Source organism: Pongo pygmaeus, chromosome 1 (assembly GCF_028885625.2).
Source record: "Pongo pygmaeus isolate AG05252 chromosome 1, NHGRI_mPonPyg2-v2.0_pri, whole genome shotgun sequence".
NCBI classification, from domain to species: Eukaryota; Metazoa; Chordata; class Mammalia; order Primates; family Hominidae; genus Pongo; species Pongo pygmaeus.
In genome coordinates, this window is record NC_072373.2 from 222,427,266 (window position 1) to 222,449,550 (window position 22,285).

At 42.8% G+C, this 22,285-nt stretch overlaps 1 protein-coding gene and 1 pseudogene across 6 annotated transcripts in view; one reads left to right on the plus strand and one right to left on the minus strand.

Annotated features, from left to right (window-relative positions):
- Window positions 1–998: 998 nt before the first annotated feature.
- RERE (arginine-glutamic acid dipeptide repeats) overlaps window positions 999–22,285 on the plus strand; it is a 466,306-nt gene continuing 445,019 nt past the window's right edge. For 4 of the 6 annotated variants that reach the window (XM_063668254.1, XM_054440862.2, XM_063668280.1 and 1 more), the window contains exon 1: window positions 999–1,593. The gene's annotated coding sequence lies outside the window, so the exon portion shown is untranslated. The remainder of the gene's footprint in view (window positions 1,594–22,285) is intronic. The other 2 variants (XM_063668267.1, XM_063668278.1) reach the window with 2 other exon arrangements.
- On the minus strand, window positions 19,243–20,273 carry LOC129008571 (large ribosomal subunit protein eL27-like; annotated as a pseudogene).

The following is a 22,285-nucleotide window of genomic DNA, read 5'->3' on the forward strand; positions in this document are numbered from 1 at the left end:
GGGAAGAGTGTATGGTATAAGGACACCAATAAGCATTTACAGAATATTAACCAACAATAGGTTGATGATTCACCCTGGATTCGTGCCAGGCTCTGTCAAAGAACTCAATAAACATGATGTGCATTTCAAAAACTGCTAATCATAATTGAAATTTCTAAACCCCTCAATCCCATAAATTATATTAACTAGAATATGATCATCTGGCCTGCCCCTACTCCCTTTACAGCATGATAGACCCTGTGATTATTAGGCTTTCGGAAGTGGGACACAATACTTCATTCTTCAAAGAAAAAGAGGTGATGTTTGGTCTTTTCCTCTTTTTAGATATTTTTTCACACCCTATAGGGTTGTACACTGCTCTTTCTAAAATCCCTTCTGTACCTGTACAGTCTCTCCTTTATGCCTTCATGACACTTTTTATTCTTTTCAAATAAGTAGTGCGATTTATCACTTTTATTTTTCTTTCTTAATTCATCTTTTGTCATGTACACTATTTGAAAAATATTACAAGCCGCTCATCAGAATTTCGAAAGAGTCCATATGCGAATGGTTTACACCCACGCTGTAGCCCGCAGGAACATGGATCCGCGTCCTAATGACTGAAAAGGCCAATTAAGACCCGGGTAACAGCAGGATCAACCGGACTCCCGCCCACCCCACCCGGGACCTGCCCGCGCCGCCAACCCGGCCCCGCCCGGGGGGCGCGGGGGGCGGTCCTGGAGCGCGGCGGGCGGTGGAGGAGGGCCGGTCTCGCACTCTCACAAAGACGCGCCCCCGGCGGGAGCCCAGCCCACCGCCTCGGGCCGCCGCCTGCAGCGCGAGCCCTCGAGCCCCGGGCCGCGGCGTTGTCAAGGCTCGGCCTCTCTCCGCCTTCTTCTCTGCTTATTTTATTAAAAAGATTAAAAAAAAAAAAAAAAAAGGAAAAAGAGATCCCGCCTCCTCCGCCCGTCCTCCGTCTCCCATTGGCCGGGGTCCCGGTCGCGTCACACCGCGCTCTGCCAATGGAGAGGCGCGATACTGCGAGGTGGGCCGGGCCCGAGCGGGGAGTGGGCGGTGGGTCGGTGCAGCAGCTCCGCCGCGGCTCCGCCACCATCGCGGAGGTACCGTTGCTTCCACAGACGCTCGTGAGCAAGCCTCCGCGCTTCGGAGCCTCCTCAGCCTCCCGCACATCCCGAGACGCTCGCCCCGCTGGGCCTCGGTCCCCGCCTCCTCCCCCGTCCTTTTCCCCTCTCGCTCCCCATATTGTCTCTGCCTCATTTTCTCTCCTAGTTGAGGATTAAAAAAAAGAAAATCACCATCATCCTTAGGGAGCCCCCTCGCCCTCGGAAAACAAAACCAGACATGATCCTGGGCTCCCGCTTCTGAAAGATCTGCCCGACCGAGGAGGAGGGAGCCTAGGTTCAAGTCGCAGGAAAGGTCACGGCAGGGAAGCCCCCTCAGCCCCTCCGCGTCGCCTCCCCGCGGGCCGCCCCTCTCGGCCCTGCGCCCCGCGGCCCCGCAGACTCCGCGCGGCCTCCCGCCCCATCCCCGCCACTTTCCCCGGAGCTGGGCCGCGAACACCTCTCTGTTGATGGTGTAGCGCTTTAGGGGAAGGTAAGTGTCCAACTTGCCCGCGCCGGGTCGTGTGCTTTCTATTTTGGCCTCTCGTCCTGGTGGTCAGAGAGGGTCGGCCGTGAAAGCAGTCACTTCCCCGGGGGGAGGCAAGAAGAAAAGGCTGGGGTCGAAGCCGAAGTCGAGGGGAGTCGGGCGAGGGCAGGGCACTTCTTTGGTCCTGTCCGGGCCAGGTGACCGTTCCTGCGTGCCTTCTGACCCCTGCTCGCTCTTGGCCTCTTATTCATGCTCTTGTTGTACTTGTTTGAGGTTAAACTATTTCATGTGACTAAATTATTGGCTGAAACTGGAAGGGAAGGAGGTCAAGGACTGAAACTGTAAATTTCTTGAATGTTTGTGGATTTCGGGGTGCTGAGGGGAGGACTTTATTATTAAAGTATCATTTTCTCATTGGGGGAAGATTTCCTCTTTGTGCTCCCAATCTCTAGTTCTCAGCTGTATGTGATTAGAAAATTATGAAAGCCAAAGTCACTTGCAGCAGAATAAAATTCTTACTATGCTGTTTTAGTTCTGCTCTCTGAAGGAGGGTGGCTTCTATTTATTACTAATTTTTAAGGTGATGGAAAGATTAGTAGTTTTACATAGGATGATGTGTGTATGTGTGTCTGCTGGGAGGGGGCAAAAGTATTGCAGGCTTCCTTTGAAACTGGTTGCTTGAGAAGTTGTTGAAAAGAAAACAAAATGATTCATTGTTGAATTGTCATTTTCCTCTGTCTCTTTTCCAAGGTTTGCTTACAATTTTTCTGGATTACAGACTTCAAACATTGATTTAAGTAAAATGGGTCCTTGAGAAACTGGGTGCTTTAAATGTTTCAGTGTGTGTTGCTATTTTAAGGTACATTTAGAAAGTAGTTTTGTTTGAATCCTGAAATAGCCTTCTTCAAAACAATTTTTTAAACGCAAAAAAAGATAACTAGTAGGAGGGTGAACTTGGTGAATTTCAAGACAGACATTTTAATATAGCAGGAATTGATGCACCTAAGATTTGAAACAGTTTTCATAATTGCTTTCCATTTAAAGAGAGACCTTTTTGTCTAGTGTACACTGGTCTTTTTAGTCTCAGTCTGTTGGGGGAGGGGAGAGAAGCTGGATCTGTACAATAATAAAATCATCTTTGGGTTGATATTTTGTTCCATGGATTTGCTTGCTGAGTTAATACTACTGTAAATTATCAACCAGTTTTGATTTTGATGGCCTGGGATGGGTGGAAAGCTGGCTTCCAGCTCTCCCTGTTGTTGTTGAGGTCGAAGGGAAAAGAGGCAGAGGCAGACAGACATACATATACACACACACACACATACACACACACAATACCAAGCTGAGGGCTCATTGTTCTTCCATACACACATTCATTCTCTCTCTCCCATATTTGGGACTAGGTTTGCACAGACAAACACAGCTCTTTTTGGGAGAGAAGAGAGAAGATGGGGGAAGGGAGGGTGCTTTTCTGTTTCAGCTTTCTTCCACCCATCTCATGCCTGGCCTTTTTTGCAACCTTGTGAGGCAGAAGAGTGCATTGGAAACTAAAGGACACTCAAAAACATGTTCAGAGACTTCTCTTCTCTCTGCCTCCCTTTCTTCCCTTTGCAGCCCTGGTTTCTGCTGCTCTTTCTTTTTTGTATATGTAAAGATAAAATCCCTCTTTATATGTTGTGGCCTTATGTTCAGCTCTCATTGCTTTCGTATTTCTCATTGACCCTGATTTTGTTGGGGACAGTGATTTATTTGTTCACTTGAGTCTTACTAGTGAATGTGAGCAGAGTCTTTCTAGGTAGAAATAGATTTTATTGGTTAATATTATAAAGGTTGTATTGAGGTTAATATTTAGCAAGATGATGTTTGCATGTTTTTAGTGGTGTGATGGTTCGATGGTCAGGTTTGCTGGCAATTGAGCTGTCAGTGTTGTTTTTGTAAATAAGGGTTATAAGAAAAGATCTGGTTTTCTGTTTAGGGGGCTCCTTTGAATACTGGACAGGGAATAGGCTAGTCCACCTGGGATAAACCCAGCTGTGGCCCAAGGATGGAGGATGGTGTGAATACATGTGGGTTGCAGAATAGCACCTTCTACTGGTTAATTGCTTGGAAAGATCCAGACGAAGAGGATGGGGGAGGGGATTAACGGCTGAGGCTTAATGATTTTCTTTTAAGCGCAGTTGTTGTGCCTTTCTGCAAATGCCACTTCCCCGAGCTGCTAATACAGATGTCCTTTGACAGGCACGGTTACACTGAGGCATTATTATGTTACTGGTTGTGCTTCGACATTAATTTGTTCTGTTACCAGAAGTATTTACACTTTGTGACTTCCCAGGACTCCTTTGAATGATACCTTCTCATCTTTTATGAGATAATTTCTCTTGAAATATTAAACCAGAGGGTTTATTTCTGTTCCCAGTATTGGAAACTATATCTACCAGCAGTCTTTTAAAAAAGTTTTTAGTATCATTAATAAAAAATCAAATAAACCTACTCTATGGAAAGTAAAATTGTAGCACTGGACAGAGGTTTTTCTCGGGATTTAACCCAGGTAGAGGGGTAGAGAAGGAGTTGAGGGAGGGAAATCTCACTAAAATTGGCAATTTTGCAAATGTAGTAGCCTTGCATTGCAGTAGTGTTGTTTTCAGTAGTCTTATAAAGTCTGATAGGGTGACTTATTGTATGGATTAGATAAAAAAATTAAAATTGGAAGCCAGAGAAAATGTGAAATGAGTGTGTACACAAATTAACATAGAAGAGGGTCAAATTGTTGCCCAAAGGCTTGTAAACTAAGGTGCAGTTTCAGAGATAATCTGCTTAATAAATGTCTCAAAGGATTTTTATTTTCACAAATCCTAGCCCATCTCAGTTGTTCTAATGTAATGAACTATTAGAGAGGTTTGCAGTGGTAAAGGGGACTGGGTGTGTAGGATAAACATCTGTTCCAGACTGACTGCTTCTAGGAATGTGACTTCTGATTCACTTTACTTTCAAAACTTCAAGAGTAATCTCTAAAGTTGTGTATCTTTTACAATGAAATGTGAACAGTTCAAATGTATTATTTTCTCAGTGGGAATGGATTCAGGGGATTTCAGTTCAATATATTCTCCATCAGTGTTTTGTCACAAGGAAACTAGAACTGAGAACCAATTCACAACAAAAAGGTAATCCAAATCAAGAAATAAAATGTACCAGTTACCTTTTCAACTTTGATTTACTGGTCAGTCAAAAAAGCTTTTAAAAAATAGGACAGTAAGGCCTAGTGCAGTGGCTCACGCCTATAATCCCAGCACTTTCGGAGGCCAAGGCGAGTGGACCACTTGAGGTCAGGAGTTCGAGACCAGCCTGGACAACATGGTGAAACCTCATCTCTACTAAAAATACAAAAATTAGCCTGGCACTTTGGCGCGTGACTGTAATCCCAGCTACTTGGGGGGCTGAGGCACGATAATTGCTTGAACTCAGAGGCAGAGGTTGCAGGGAGCTGAGATTGGCACCACTGCACTCCATCCTGGGTGACACAGCGAGACTCTTGTCCAAAAAAAAAAAAAAAAAAAGGAAAAAATAGGACAGTAAACACTATCAGGTCCTGCAATAATTATGTGTAATATTGAACAGATACTGAACAGAAATGTTCCAGGTGCTGTAAAAACACATATATAAGAATATAATGTGTGCCCTTCTAAAAACCTGTATATGCTGAATATTATCATGGATTTAGTAAGCATTCATTACTTAAAAATTAGTTTCAAATATCAGTGATCAAAAAAAATTTAAGTAGTAAAATAAGTTGGACATACCAAGTTCTTTTGGAAGTAGTATGCTTTCCTACTAAACTACTTTTGGCAGCTACTTTTGCAGTTGATTTAAAGGTTAAGATAGCAGAAAATTCAAATGTTTAAGTGAGTCATTAGTGTAACCTAGCTGTGAACTTCGTTACACACACATACACACATCCTGAAAGAAAAACTATTGTTTTACATAATCAGTTTCTGATAATGCTGTGCTCTAGTTAATTACAGGATTTCTTTTTTTACTACTAGGAATTCCTCTTGAATGATATTTGAATCATATTTGTGTGATTGGTATCCTGATAATTATTCTGAAGTTGAAGCTCTCCTTGTCCTATTTAAGTGTGATTTTGCTGAGCCTGTTGGCTTATGTTTGGTTTCTTGTCTAACAGAGTTATAGTTTGTGTGTGTTTTTTTTTTTAAATAATGGAGGAGAAATGAGCATTTTAAATATGTGTTAGAACATTGTTAAGATTGCATAGGCCAATTTAATGAACACTTGAACACAAATAACTCAAGTTCAAATACTAAATATATTTACTAGCTTCAAGTTTGGGTTGGAATTGTGATTTGTATGGCTAACTTGTTGGTGTGCCAAGTAATATAAGATGTACTGTGTGTCTGTACATTAGGTAACTAGGTCAGAGAGTACAGTTAATATAAGATGCTTTTTTTGGTAAAGTGGTCGGTTTGTGCCAGTGTAAAATTATTATTATTATTATTTTTTGAGATGGAGTCTTGCTCTGTCGCCCAGGCTGGAGTGCGATGGCATGATCTCAGCTCACTGCAACCTTGCTTCCCAGGTTCAAGCGATTTTCCTGCCTCAGCCTCCCGAGTAGCTGGGATTACAGACATGTGCCACCACACCTGGCTAATTTTTGTATTTTTAGTAGAGACAGGGTTTTACCATGTTGGCCAGGCTGGTCTTGAACTCCTGACCTCAAGTGATCCACCTGCCTTGGCTTCCTAAAGGGCTGGGATTACAGGCGTGAGCCACTGCACACGGCATATTTTTAATTGGTAAAATTTGCCAGTATGTCAGCAAGTGTGAGCAATATATTTAACTGTGAAAATTTTCCTTATATGGTTAGTTATAAAATGATGTGACTTCTAATTCATAAACCGCTTGGTATTTGAGGAATCCTCATACTCTATTTGTCTTGGGTTTTTGCATCAGAAGTCGAAGCCGTGGGTTATATCTTAATTTTAAAGTAGTTATATACATGACTTTTAAGGACTTTGGTTAGCCTGTTTTTCATCGCAAGAAACAGAAAGTCTTCCGAGTCATCTCAAGTTGGGGAAAAGTAGAACAGAAATTTAAGCCGTACGAGCCAGGCCTCACCTAAGAACAAAAACCCCAGGTCCACAGTGCCTCATACATACTGGAATACTGTCAGGGATATGGGTCCCACCCAGCTTTAGCGACCAGATACCTTGTTGCCTCCTCAGCAGGAGGAGTTTGTGGCACCTTACCCTAGTGCCATAGCCCTGTATATGAGTGTCCAGGCTGTGTGTAGCAATAAATATACAACCCTAAAGGGGACAGTATTAACATTGTTGGCCTGGACTAACCTTAAAAGAGAGCTTGTGAGGAAGCATGGCTGTGCGGCATCTTTAGACAGTCCTGAAGCAGCAGGGCAGAGCTCCTCCTGCAAAAACCCATTCTCGCTCCCACAGCCATGCACACGCTCAGCAGAGCATGCACGGACACATTCATTGGCACCTATGTATGTTCCCTAGGCTCCCAGAAGTCTGATTCTTTTTTGAGAGAGGGTCTCGCTCTGTTGTTCAGGCTGGAGTGCGGTGGCATGAGCATGGCTCACTGCAGCCTTGAACTCCTGGGCTCAAGTTATCCTCCCTCCTTGGCCTCCCGAGTAGCTGGGACTGGGACTAGAGGTGTGTACCACTACACCTGGCTAATTTTTTTTTTGTAGAAATCAAGTCTTGCCATGTTGCCCAGGTTGGTCTTGAAGTCCTAGGCTCAAGTGATCCTCCCACCTTGGCCACCCAAAGTGCTAGGATTACAGGTGTGAGTCACCATGCCCAGCCAAAGGTCTGATTCTTGACCTTCTTCCTGCTTCTAGGGTGGGAAGCAAGGGAGTACAGTGATGGAGGCACTCAGTGTGTGTGGGATGAATACAGTTCAGGGGGAGTGTGAGCAGATGAGCATGTGGGTGTATGTCTGTTTGTGTGAACTGCCTGGGGAGGCACTGGAAATCTTCTCTGGCAGGATCTGGCTATGCTGGGGAAGTATATCCAAACAAGTGGATTCTAGGCGTGAGCCACTGCGCCTGGCGGCTATTGTTGATTTTGATAGCTTATTCTAACAGCTTATTTTCCTTCAAGAGACTTCATAGTTGTAACTCGTAGTCAGTTATGATCCTTTTTTTAGGCGGTATCATTTTATTACATTTGTCTTATTCTCCTTTTATTTTCTGTGACTCTGCCCGCCTACTGACTAGCTGTCTACCTACCTGCCTACCCAAGTCAGTGTTTCCCAAACTGTATTTATGGCTTACTAATATGCTGCAAGTATTTTAAGTGTGAGGTGAAATAAGTTAATAATGCACATGAGCTCTTTAAAGCCTCAGAAACGTTTTATACTATAGAGGGTTTTTGTTTTTCATTTTCCTCCCTTACCCCAAAGAATACCTGTTTCTTTCTCATGAGATACTCATGGGATAGATACTACTATTCTAGTTTAATAGAACACAGTTTGAGATGCACCTGTAAAATTATTTTTTTTTAAATTTAAATTTAAATTTTTTGAGGAAAGGTCTTGTTCTGTCATCCAGGCTGGAGTGCAGTGGCGCAATCTCTGCTCACTGCAGCCTTGACCCCCTCGGGCTCAAATGATCCTCCTGCCTCAGCCACCCGAGTAGCTGGGACCATAGGCGTGCACCATCTCACCTAGCTAATTTTTGTATTTTTTATAGAGACAGAGTTTTGCCATGTTGCCCAGGCTGGTCTTGAACTTCTCAGTTGAAGTGATCTACCCACCTTGGTATCCCAAAGTGTTGGGATTACAGGCATGAGCCACTATGTCTGGATTTATTTTATTTAAAAATAACTTTAGGCCAGGCGCAGTGGCTCACGCCTGTAATCCCAACACTTTGGGAGGCCAAGGCGGGCGGGTGACCTGAGGTCAGGAATTCAAGGCCAGCCTGGCCAACATGGTGAAAGCTTGTCTCTACAAAAATACATTAGCTGGGCATGATGGTGGGTACCTGTAAGCCCAGTACGCGGAAGGCTGAGGTGGAAGAATCGCTTGAACCCGGGAGGTGGTTCAAGTGAGCAGAGATCATGCCATTGCACTCCAGCCTGGGGAACGGAGTGAGACTCTGTCTCAAAAAAAAAAAAAAGAAGACTTTAAAAATGTTTATATTATTTTGTTTGAAGGGAGGAGTATCAAATAATTTTTTTGCAGGGAGGAGTATCAGATAATTTGTAGATTTATTAAATTTAATTAATTAGCTAATTAATTACTTTTGAGACAAGGTCTCACTCTGTCCAGCTCAGGCTGGAGTGCAGTGGCGTGATCACAGCTCACTGCAACCTTGACCTCCCAGGCTCAAGTGATTCCCCCATCTCAGCCTCCTGTGTAGCTAAGACTACAGGCACATGCCACCACACCTGGCTAAAAAAGTTTTTGTTGTTGTTGTAGAGATGGTGTCTTGTTATGTTGCCCAGGTTAGTCTCAAACTCCTGGGCTGAGTCATCCTCCTGCCTTTGCCTCCCAGTGTTGGGATTACAGGCATGAGCCACCAATCCTAGTCTGGATTTGTTTTAAAACTGCCGTAGTAGTTCAAAGGAGAGAGATGTGACATTTAAAAAATGTTTTTCCCCTTGATTAGTTAGTCGTTAATATCTTGAAGCATTGCTTTATTTTGACTGGAAAATAGTTGCTGGTTCTTAGAGGAGAATGTCATGACCAGAACCTCACGTTATTCATCTTCGCTATCTGTTGAGATAGCCTTTATCTTCTACCTTCTTTCCGTTCTTACATCAGATTTAATGTTTCATTTAAAACTGTGCTCACGGCCAGGCGCCGTGGCTAATGCCTGTAATCTCAACACTTTGGGAGGCTGACGTGGGCGGATCACCTGAGGTCAGGAGTTTGAGACCAGCCTGGCCAACATGGTGAAACCCCGTCTACTAAAAATACAAAAAATTAGCTGGGTGTGGTGGCACATGCCTGTAGTACCAGCTATTCGGGAGGCTGAGGCAGGAAAATCACTAGAACCCGGGAGGTGGAGGTTGCAGTAAGCCGAGATCGCGCCACTGCACTCCAGCCTGGGCGACAGAGCGAGACTCTGTCTCAAACAACAACAGCAACAAAAACAAAAACAACAAACTGTGCTCAGGACACAGTGCCTGAAGTTTTTTTGGTTTGGCCACTTTTATTTCCTACCACTTAAATACCTTTTCTTCAGTTCTTGTTATAACCTTCTCACTCATTTGATCACTTCATGTCTTGTATTAATGTTTATTACTTCCATTTATATTTTAGAGCTAATTATGTTCTCTTTATTAGATTATACATCTCTTGAAGGCAGAAAGTTTTCCTTTGACTACAGCAGTATATGTGCTCACACTTAAAATTAGATGAAAAACACATTTATTGACTCCAAGATGCCATCATTTGTAAAATGCATTATTATTTTATATACTGCTAAGAATGAAAAAAATGCCAGTTAACCTCTGTGAGACCTTTCCTAATTCCAGTGGTATACTATACAAATGTAAAACAAACATTATGAGTCTTAGAGTCATTGTAATATGGTCCATCTATTTAGGCTGACTTTCTTTTCACAACTGTCTGTTCCCTGGAAAGCATGTCTGAAGAAAGATTTTAAAGCAGATTATTTTCTCTTGTAGTAACATTATTATAGGTTGCATTCTTGCCTAAGGATTTAGCATGAAAAATCTTAGCTACAGCCAACAGAGATGCTACCATAAACCTATAGTAATTATAGTTAAATTATGTTCTAGTTCCTATGGAGTAGGTATAATCATTATGTATTTTGGTTTGTAATCTATGTTGTATATCTATAATATACACAAATACTACCTTACTGTATTATCATTTTGACCTAAAGTGTGCTGAGTTTATGTTAAATATTGATGTTCCTCATGATTCTATCCATTAACTTCTCCCTCAGTACTTTTTTTTTTTTTTTTTCTTAAGACGAAGTCTCGCTCTGTCATCGAGGCTGGAGTGCAGTGGTGTGATCTCAGTTCACTGCAAGCTCTGCCTCCCGGGTTCATGCCATTCTCCTGCCTCAGCCTCGCGAGTAGCTGGAACTACAGGCGCCCGCCACCATGCCTGACTAATTTTTTGTATTTTTTAGTGGAGACGGGGTTTCACCATGTTAGCCAGGATGGTCTCGATCTCCTGACCTCGTGATCTGCCTGCCTTGGCCTCCCAAAGTGCTGGGATTACAGGCGTGAGTCACCGCGCCCAGCCCTCCCTCAATACTTTGTTTAAACACCAGTTTGGTCCAGCCTCAGATTTTGAAAATCTCTCTCTGGAGATGCAGATCTGTGTTGTCTTTTGCCTCCTTGAATATCTTTTTGGCCCTAAGTTTCAGAACTTACCAAGCTGTAGTATTTGTCTACTATTGACTATTATGCTATTGCAGAAAAGTTGTTAAGAGCTCTAGACTCAATCTGCAGCCCACTGCTTATTGACTCTGTGACTTCGGGCAGGTTATTTACCTTTCTGGGCCTCAGTTTCCTCATCTGTAAAATTGAGATAATAATACTACTCCTGGGTTTGCTGTGAGGACCAAAGTAATTAATTCATATAAAGTATTTAAAAAGGCCCCTGGCACATAGGAAATGCTCAATAAATATTAGCCTCTTTTTATTATTACTGTTATTGTCATCTAGAGATCTAGCTTTCCAGTATGTTCTCTTTGTTATTTATAATAATCAGGAGATCTGCAGGAGACAGTGGGTGAACTCTAGACGGTTTGAATAAATTCTCTCTGAGGTAACAATTCTAAAATGTTTGCTATTCCTTGAATATAGGAAATGCTAAAAAACAATATGTGATTAAATACCAAGTGAATAGAGTAATAGTATGGTTTGAAGTTTGGGGTGTTAATAAATGGTCAGAATGTCATGGCTTAGCTGTTCCTCTTATTTATTATGTTCCTGAAGGAGTTTTTTTTTTTTTTGAGACAAGGTCTTGCTCTGTTGCCCAGGTTCTAGAGTGCAGTGGTGCATGATCATGGCTCATTGCAGCCTCGACCTTGAGGGTCCAAGTGATTCTCCCACCTCGGCCTCCCAAAGTGCTGTTACTACAGGTATGACCCACCACACCTGGCCTCTGAAGGAGATTTATATAAGTAGAACAATGGCAAGTAGGAAATTAGAAGTATTACTTATTATTAATTTGGGCTTTTGGCCAAAATACCAATGTAAAGTTGTGTAGTAAACAGGGTGAGAGCATATTACTTAAGCTCCAGGACTAGTCAAGCGCTCTCTCATCCTCCTAAATTTCACTCTGTTACTACTCTTTGGTTGACGGCTTTGCAGAAGACCCCAACGATTAGTCTTTTAGAGTGTGTAAGAGTGAAATGACCGAGAACAAGAACACAAACTCTTGTATGTGACTTTTTTTTCTATCTTGCACTTGAATCAAGATTTGTGTAACTTTTAATCTTCATTGATCTTCATACTTGTAAACAGGGTTCAATCAGTACTGTGGACCCCCGACCCAAGCCGATTAGAGGGATTCAAGAAGAAAGGCAGTTGAGGGAGAGAGCAACACCTCTTGTTGGTCTGGCTTCAGATCTCTAATGAGGTTGATGTAATGGCCTGTGAGGAATAACTAAAAATATTTGGCTATCTGCCTAAGCAACCCTACATTCTGACATTTTTCAGGATAGTCCCTGGGACTGGGTGGAGGGTGGCGGAACTGCAAAGTATTTTTCAAATTTAAGGATAAAGCTGGATGTGGTGGCTCACAACTGTAATCCTAGTGCTTTGGGAGGTTGAGGCAGGAGGCTCCCTTGAGACCAGGAGTTTGAGACCAGCCTGGGCAATGTAACAAGACCCCCGTCTCCGCAAAAAAAATTAAAAATTAGCCAGGCGTGGTAGCACATGCCTGTCGTCCTAGCTACTCAGAAGGCTGAGGCGGGAGGATTGTTTGAGCCCAGGAGGTCAAGGCTGCAGTGAGCCAATATTGTGCCATTGCTCTCCAGCCTGGGAGACAGAGTGAGACCCTATCTCAACAACAACAAAATTTAAGGATAAGAGAACCCCATAAGGTAGAGTTAGGGAAAGATATCTTGTGATAAATAAGATTTGCCATGTGGAAAACTGACCCACCATCAATGATAGCTGCTATGGCATTTTGGTAAGATGCTGATGCTAATTTTGGTAACAGGAGTGTCATCTTTGAGGAATATGATTATGTGTGATTATATTAGCAGAGCAAAGCTGAAGTCTAGTCACATTGTATTCTCATATTGTAGCCTGAAGCAAGAATATGATGACAGCAGGGGAGTGATGAACTTGGAGGCTAGAGAAGAGGGAAGCAGAGGCTTCTACAGCCTCGGCTGCATTGATACTGGCTTGCAAACTCCCGGAGGAAGAGGCCCATCATCTGCTTTGGTCACTTCAGTGCACCTCGCATGCGAGGAATACAGTAGGCATTCATTTGTTAAATGAATGAATAATATTACCGTATGGTATTATTGAGGTAGAGATAAGGGAGATTTGGCTTAATCGCTTGACCCCAAGGCATACTTAGGAAGTTATTATTATTATTATTATTATTTTTTGAGATGGAGTCTCCCTCTGTCACCAGGCTGGATGATCTCAGCTCATTGCAACCTCTGCCTCCCGGGCTGAAGCAATTCTGCTATCTCAGCCTCCCAAGGAGCTGGGATTACAGGCGATCGCCACCACACCTGGCTAAATTTTGTATTTTTAGTAGAGATGGGGTTTTGCCATGTTGGCCAGGCAGGTCTTGAACTCCTGACCTCCGGTGATCCGCCCACCTCTGCCTCCCAGAGTGCTGGGGGATTATAGGTGTGAGCCACTGCGCCTGGCCAAAAAATTATTGATAATAACAATTTTATACCTCAAATATAGTGTAGAAAAAACATTTTAGAGCTTAGTTATTTGAATCATCAAAAATAAGTTTGTTGGCCGGGTGCAGTGGCTCACGCCTGTAATCCCAGCACTTTGGGAGGCCAACACGGGTGGATTGCCTGAGGTCAGAAGTTTGAGACCAGCCCGGCCAACATGGTGAAACCCCATTTCTACTAAAAATACAAAAATTAGCTGGGCATGCTGGCGAATGCCTGTAATCTCAGCTACTTGGGAGGCTGAGACAGGAGAATCTCTTGAACCCGGGATGCAGAGGTTGCAGTGAGCTGAAATCGCGCCATTGCCCTCCAGCCTGGAAAACAAGTGTGAAATTCCGTCTCAAAAAAAAGAAGGTTGTTTTGTTTTGTGATGGAGTCTCGCTCCTGTCTCCCAGGCTAGAGTGCAATGGCGCGATCTTGGCTCACTGCAACTTCTGCCTCCCAGGTTCGAGCAATTCTCCTGCCTCAGCCTTCTGAGTAGCTGGGACTACAGGCACGCACCACCATGCCTGACTAATTTTTGTATTTTTTTTTTTTGAGATGGATTCTCACTCTTATCGCCCAGGGTAGAGTGCAGTGGTGCAATCTCTGCTCACTGCAACCTCCGCCTCCGGGATTCAAGTGATTCTCTTGCCTCAGCCTCTCAAGTAGCTGGGAATACAGGCGCCTGCCACCATTCCTGGCTAATTTTTGTATTTTTAGTAGAGGTGAGGTTTCACCATGTTGACCAGGCTGGTCTGAAACTCCTGACCTCAAGTGATCCACCTGCCTCAGCCTCCCAAAGTGCTGTGATTATAGGCGAGAGCCACTGCACCTGGCTTAATTTTTGTATTTTTAGTAGAGATGGGGTTTCACCATATTGGCTAGGCTGTTCTGGAACTCCTGACCTCAGACGATCCGCCCACCTCGGATTTCCAAAGTGCTGGGATTACAGACGTGAGCTGTTGCGCCCGGCCCCCCAAAATGAGTTTATTTTAATCCTAGTAAGTTTAAACTATGTATTCAAAATTATTTAATAGCTGGGCATGGTGGCGGGCATCTTTAATCCCAGCTACTCAGGAGCCGGGACAATCACTTGAACCTGGGAGGCTGAGGTTGCAGTGAGCCGAAATCACGCCACTGCACTCCAGCCTGGGTGACAGAGCAAGACTCTGTCTCAAAAAAAAAAAAAAACAAAAAACAAAAAACCAAAACAAAAACAATCATTTGAAAAAGTAAAATTCAATAAATATAGTACTCTTTCTCTATAATTTTGCCTTGTGTTAGGATTAGATTCAGCAGTGAGTGGTAGAAACCAAAAATAACAATGGCTTAAACAAGATAGAAGTTTCCTTTCTTTCATGTATCTCATAGACAGTCCTGAACCAGTATGCCACCTTCATGCTCATTAGGGGACCCAGCCTTCAACATGGAACTGTTTCCTTTTTGTCAAAGGTGTGGCTTCTCCACTTTCTCACATCAGTTCTGCATTCTCACCAGCAGGAAGGAGGAACAGGCAAAAGCTGGGCACACCCCCTTCTTGTGAAGATACTTTCCAGAAATTGTACATATCGCTTCTGCTATGTCCCTTCGATTATAACGGAATCACAAGGTCACACATAACTGCAAGAGAAGCTAGAAAGTATATTCTGTGCTGGAAATTACTATGTGCCTAGTCAAAAATCAGGGGTTCTCTTACTCTGGAGGAAGGGAAGAATCAGTATTGCACTACATCTGGCAGTTTGTGCCATAAATACCAGTGGAATGGCTAATGTAGTATTAACACATTTGATAATTTGACAGTATTGTTTGTAATCCTTCAGTATTATTTGTAAGAATAACCCCCCACCTCCAGTTCAGTATTCAGTATAGAATTTTCACTAAAATTTGTCTTGATCTAACGATGGCTTCAGATTTTTATTGCTGGGTAAATTTTCTGACAAGATGAACTGCCTTCTGATTTGAACATTCTGATCTTGGTAGCATAATCTGCCATGTGTACGTATATATATTTCATGTGATTCATTATTGCAGGAATAATTACTGAAATTTCCTAAGTTGTTATACACTTAGGATTATACACATATGATTAAAGACCTTGTTGAGACTTAATTTTTAACATCTATAAACTGGAAAAATGTGCAGACATCTTGTTTCTATTAATATATTGAGAAAAGTTTTCATTAATATTAATATTCCTTAGGAAATCTAGCTTTATAAAACATCTACATGTTTCTTTCATATTTTGGTTGGAATGGTTTAGCACCTTTGTTTGCATAGCTTAGTGAGAATTTAGTCTTTGTGGAATCCTTAAACACTTTTGACGCTATAAGAACTTTAGTTGGCTGGGCACAGTGGCACATGCCTGTAATCCCAGCACTTTGTGGGGCTGAGGCAGGCAGATCACTTGAGCCCAAGAGTTTGAGACCAGCCTGGACAACATGGCAAAACCCAGTCTCTTAAAAAAAAAAAAAAAAAAAAAAAAAAAAAACCAGGCATGGTGGCGTGCTTTAGTGAAATACGAGTTTAATTAATGTAGCAAAATAGGGCATACAAAATGACCAAGACAGAGATTGTGCTCATGATGATTTTCTCATTAATGGGAAAGATGAGACATGTACACAACTGAGTACTAGGTAGAAGAAAGTGCCTCAAGAGGTGTTGATACTATGGTTTAAGAAAGAGAATCAGCTCTGGATGGGGGCATTAGGGAAGATTTGGTGTAGGAGTTGGTGTTTCACCTGTGTTTTGAAGGACTGGCAGGATTTGGACATGTGATAAGTAGCTAAGAGGATTTCAGGCAGGAAATTGCATGAAGCAAAGGCACAGAGCCTGGAAAGCTTGGGAAATGGTGAGTACTTTTCCTGCTTCTATGATGGGGATTATTAAATTGTGTTTCAATTTTCTTTTTTAAAAAGATCTCTTTTAAAATGTTCTATAGCAGATGCAGGCAGGCATAGTTTTTTCAACTCAGGTAATTTGTATTTGAAGCTGTAGCGGGTAGCTGTTCAGACCACATAGTAAGAGCATTTTGGAGAGGGAGTCCTTGGGACTGGTTTCTCAAAGAAGAAACAGACTGGTTTGGCCAGAACCATAGAGCACTGGAAAGATAGGTTGGGATCATAGCATAGGCAGATTTAACACCAGAGTTAAATGACTTTATTTGATAGCTTCATGTGTTCAAACGAAATACAAATTATAATTATAAAATTAATATATACTCATTGTAATCACTTTCACACAATTTAGTATTCCTCCAGACATTTTCTATGCATATATAAGCATACTATACATAGTATCTTGAATTTAAAAAAATTCCAAACATATATTTTTCAATTCAATACTTATAACTCAGGTTTGTTTTTGAAAACAACTGCATAATCGGACGCTGTATGGATGTATACTTCACTTTTCCCATTGATGGACGGTTAAATTGTCTCAGACTCTTTGGTTTGCATCCTCATATCTGTACTGTTGTACAATTGTACAAGTATGTGTATAGGATAAGCTCTTAAGTAGAGTTGCTGAATCAGTGGGTTATGTTTACTTTTTATTTTGAAAGCTGTAAATAAATTGCCCCCAAAGATATGCCTGTGTACACACAGAATATTTTAGGGTTTTCATTTCCTTCTCACCATCCCTGGATATTACGAAATTTTATAATCTTTGTTAATCTGATAGGTGGAAATGTGTACAATGATATTATCTTTTCGTTAAGAAAATTTTTTTTTGGCCGGGCGCGGTGGCTCACACCTGTAATCCCAGCACTTTGGGAGGCCAAGGTGGGCAGATCACCTGAGGTTGGGAGTTCGAGACCAGCCTGACCAACATGGAGAAACCCCGTCTCTACTAAAATTACAAAATTAGCCTGGCGTGGTGGCACATGCCTGTAATCCTGGCTACTCAGGAGGCTGAGGCAGGAGAATCACTTGAACCTGGGAGGTGGAGGTTCCAGTGATCCGAGATTGTGCCATTGCATTCCAGCCTGGGCAACAAGAGCAAAACTCCGTCTCAAAAAAAAAAAGAACAATTTTTTTTGAGACAGGATCTTGCTTTGCTGTCCAGGTTGGAGTGCAGTGGTGTGATCATGGCTGACTGCAGCCTCAACCTCCTGGGCTCAAGCGATCTTCCCATCTCAACCCCCTCCAGTAGCTGAGGCTACAGGAATGCACTACCACACCTGGCTAATTTGTGTATTTTTTGTAGAAACAGGGTTTTACCATGTTGCTCAGGCTGGTCTCGAACTCCTGGACTCAAGCACTCCACCTACCTCAGCCTCCCAAAGTGCTAGGATTACAGGCGTGAGCCACCATGCCAGGCCTTACAATTTTTTTGAGACTGAGTCTTGCTGTATCACCCAGGTGGAGTGCAGTGGTGCAATCTCGGCTCACTGCAACCTGCGGCTCCCAAACTCAAGTGGTTCTCCTGCCTCAACCTCTCGAGTAGCTGGGACTTACAGGCCTGTGCCACCACACCCAGCTAATTTTTGTATTTTTAGTAGAGATGGGGTTTCACTATGTTGGCCAAGCTGGTCTCAAACTCCTGACCTCAAGTGATCACACACCTCGGCCTCCCAAAGTGCTGGGATTACAGGCCTGAGCCACTGCTTCCGGCCCTTACAAAGTTTTGTTAGAGACGGAATCTCTCTTTCTCAGGCTGGAGTGTGGTGGCACAATCATAGCTCACTACAGCCTCTTAACTCTTGGGCTCAAGTGATCCTCCTGAGTAGCTGGGACTACAGGTATGTACCACAGTGCCTGGCTCCTACAGTATCATTTGAATTTGCATTTCTTTGACCATGAATGAAGTTGGTGATCTTTCCATATATCAGAATTTTAAGATATACTTTCGTGGTCTCTCAGTCATAGAGACAGGTGGTTTGTGTTATATGGAGTACTTCGTTCTGAGTGTCATTTATTTTTAAAACACATTTAAATAATAAAAGCTTCATTGAGATTGGTCACATGCTATAAAATTTACTCTTCAAAGACTGCACTTTCTGGATTTTAGTCATTTATTTTGTGTATTTAATTTTTTTTTGACATAGAGTCTTGCTCTGTAGCCCATGCTGGAGTGCAGTGGTGTGATCATGGCTCACTGCAGGGGTGTCCAATCTTTTGGCTTCCCTGGGCCACATTGGGAGAAGAAGAAATGTCTTGGGCCACACATAAAATACACCAACACTGGCCAGGCGCGGTGGCTCACGCCTGTAATCTCAGCACTTTGGGAGGCCGAGGCGGGCAGATCACCTGAGGTCAGGAGTTCGAGACCAGTCTGGCCAACATGGTGAAACCTCGTCTTTACTAAAAATACAAAAATTAGCTGGACGTGGCGGCGGGTTCCTGTAATCCCAACTACTTGAGAGGCTGAGGCAGGGAGAATTGCTTGAACTTGGGAGGCAGAGGTTGTGGTGAGCGGAAATTGTGCCACTGCACTCCAGCCTGGGTGACAGAGCGAGACTCCATCTTAAAAAAAAGCAAAACAAAAACAAAACAAAACATTAACACTAACGATAGCTGATGAGCTAAAAATAAAAAAAAAAATCACAAAAAAACTCATAACGTTTTAAGAAAGTTTACGAATTTGTTTTGGGCCTCATTCAAACGTGTCCTGGGCTGCGGGTTGGACAAGCTTGGCTTACTGCATCCTCAAATTCCTGGGCTCAAGTGATCCTCCTGTTTAAGCCTCCTCCTGAGTAGCTGGGATTACAGGTGCATGTCACCATGCCTGGCTAATTTTGATTTTAATTTAATTAATTAAAAAATTTAATAACCTAAATGAAACATCTAAAACCACAGCTTCTGGAAGAACCACTTGTTCTTGACTGTCTTGTACCTCTCTTTGAACTTGACCCTGGCCTCTTGTTAGCCTTGCATTTAAGAGCAGCGTCTCTGAAGACATCCTTGTTGATAAGAGTTTTCTCCAAGGGGATATCCATAGAGCACCTTATGGGCATGAGGTGATAGTAGTTATAAACTTTCACAAAAGACTTGATCTTTGGCCGGGCGCGGTGGTCCACGCCTGTAATCCCAGCACTTTGGGAGGCGGAGGCGGGTGGATCACCTGAGGTTGGGAGTTCGAGACCAGTCTGGCCAACATGATGAAACCTCATCTTTACTAAAAATACAAGAATTAGCTGGATGTGGTGGCGGGTTCCTGTAATCCTAACTACTCAGGAGGCTAAGGCAGGAGAATAGCTTGAACCCGGGAGGCAGAGGTTGCAGTGAGCCGAGGTCTGCCATTGGATTCCACCCTGGGTAATGAGTTAAACTCCGTCTCAAAACAAAAAGGCCAGGCGCAGTGGCTCGCACCTGTAATCCTAGCGCTTTGGGAGGCTGAGGCGGGTGGATCACCTGAGGTTGGGAGTTCGAGACCAGCCTGGCCAAGATGGTGAAACCTCATCTCTACTAAAAATACAAAAATTAGCTGGGTGTGGTGACGCACGTCTGTAATCCCAGTTACTTGGGAGGCTGAGGCAGGAGAATCGCTTGAACCCGGGAGGTGGAGGTGGCAGTGAGCCGAGATTGCGCCATTGCACTCCAGCCTGGGTGACAGAGCGAGACTCCACCTCAAAAAAAAAAAAAAAAAAAAAAAAGAAGACTTGATCTTTGACTCTTCTTCATCTTCTTCTTGCACACAACAGCTGTCAGTTTGCGGGGATAGTGGTCAAATCCAGCCACCAGAGCATGGCTGTAAGGGCGATCTGAGGTGCCATCATCAATGTTCTTCATGATGATATCTTTGCTTCCTGAGTAGCATCTGGTATAGCGTCTGGCCAGAATAGCACCACTTTCCCAGGTTTCATGAACTTGCCCATTTTTATAGCAACCACCCAGGCCTATAGCAGAAAGCCTGGGTAATTTTTTTTTTTTTTTTTTGAGACAGAGTCTTGCTCTGTCACTCAGGCTGTTGTGCAGGGGCAGAATCTTGGCTCACTGCAACCTCTGTCCCCCAGCCGGGTTCAAGCAATTCTCTTGCCTCAGCCTTCCAGGTAGCTGGGATTACAGGCGCTCGCCACCATGCCTGGCTAATTTTTTTCTATTTTTAGTAGAGACCAGGTTTCGCCTTGTTGGCCAGGCTTGTCTCTAACTCCTGATCTCAGGTGATCCACCTGCCTCAGCCTCCCAAAGTGCTAGGATTACAGGCGTGAGCCACTGCATCCGGCCTAATTTTTAAATTTTTTATAGAAATGGGGTCTTGCTATGTTTCCCAGGTTGGTTTCAAACTCCTGGCCTCAAGCGATCCTCCCACCTTGGCCTTCCAAAGTGTTGGGATTACAGGAATGAGCCACTGCACCTGGCCTAGTCATTTATTTTAAAATTGAGTGCCAACCATTGTCATATTATTTGTAGTAAATGCCTATTAGGCTGAACTTGAAGTTCTCTCTTTCTTCATTCAGCATAGTAGGCCCCAAATTTGAAATGAGAAAGTGCAAGTTTTCCTGTTACTCTTCCAGTTAGAGGCTTCTCTTACTAGAGACTGCAGTCAGGTACTTGGATTCTGAAATGGAGTTAATGTGACAACTGCTTTGGAATCTCAGTGCTTTGATACTGGATGGGGAGTGATTTAAAGTAACTTGTAGTTGAAACTGATTTCCAACTGCAAGAGGTGATACAAACTCTGACTTTTTTGGAAAATGTTTTAAATATAAAACCTGAAGTGAAAAAGGCCTCTAAGGTAAAAAGATTTTAAAATATGGTAAATGCTTTAAATTAGTAAGTCAGTTTTTTAGGTGGGTGATTCAACTGCTTTCTAGTTAATCTGTTCATTTTTTATTCCAGAGATTTCTTAATATGTCTACTAAAGCATATGTGTGTTTACGCTAAGATGACTAAATTGCTTCACCTTAAGAACAATAGTGATCTGGTGTGTATCTTTCTTTTGTGATTCATGCTGAGTTTTTTTTTTTTAGGCGGAGTCTTACTCTGTCACCTGGACTGGAGTGCAGTGGTGTGATCTTAGCTCACTGCAACCTCCGCCTCCTGGGTTCAAGTAATTCTCCTGTCACACAGTTATTTTTAAAGCATACCAGTAATTTGTTTGACTGATTTGTTTTCAATTAAAACAACTTTTAATTTTTTTGTAGGGTCTCCCTGTGTTGCCCAGGCTGGTCTTGAACTCCTGGCCTCAAGTGATCCTCCTGCCTCAGGCTCCCAAAGTGCTGGGATTACAGCATGAGCCACCGTTCCTGGCCTCGACTGATTTTTTATTGAGGAAACTAGTTCTGTCTTCTAGCATTGGCTTCCGTCTGTTGGGTCCTCTGACAGCCCTTGTCTGTTGCCCATGGATGATTACAGAGTAGTAGGTCTTATCACTGGCTAAGTCTGTGACCCTCATCTGTATTGTTTCACTTGGGAGAAGTTGTCAACAGAGGCTCATAGTAGATGGTTTTCTGTTGATTTTGATGGAACTAAATGTATCGTTTCCTTCCTTTTGCTTTTATATATACTTAAACATTCAGTTTCCTGTTCTTCATAGTAAAATATTCCTAAAATTGTGGTTCTCTGTATTTTAACCCTTCGTATTTCATTATTTTTCTATAGTTTTATGCCTCTTCTGTTTGGAAGGTCATATTTTTCATTGGCTTGCTTTTAGTCATTTAAATTACAGTATCAGGCTGAAGTTAGTGATTTATCTTAATTGGTGGTTACAGATCAAAATCCTTATTCTACTCTTTCCCTCTTCTCACTGCTGTATTTGACTATTCTAAAAAAAAAAATCGCAGCATCTCCTCTTTTTCCCTTTTGACATCCCTTTTTTTAATTCCTAATTTTTTCATGTCTTAAGGTTTTTTCCTACCTTAAAGTTCCTTTGCCTTTTAGTTGTAGT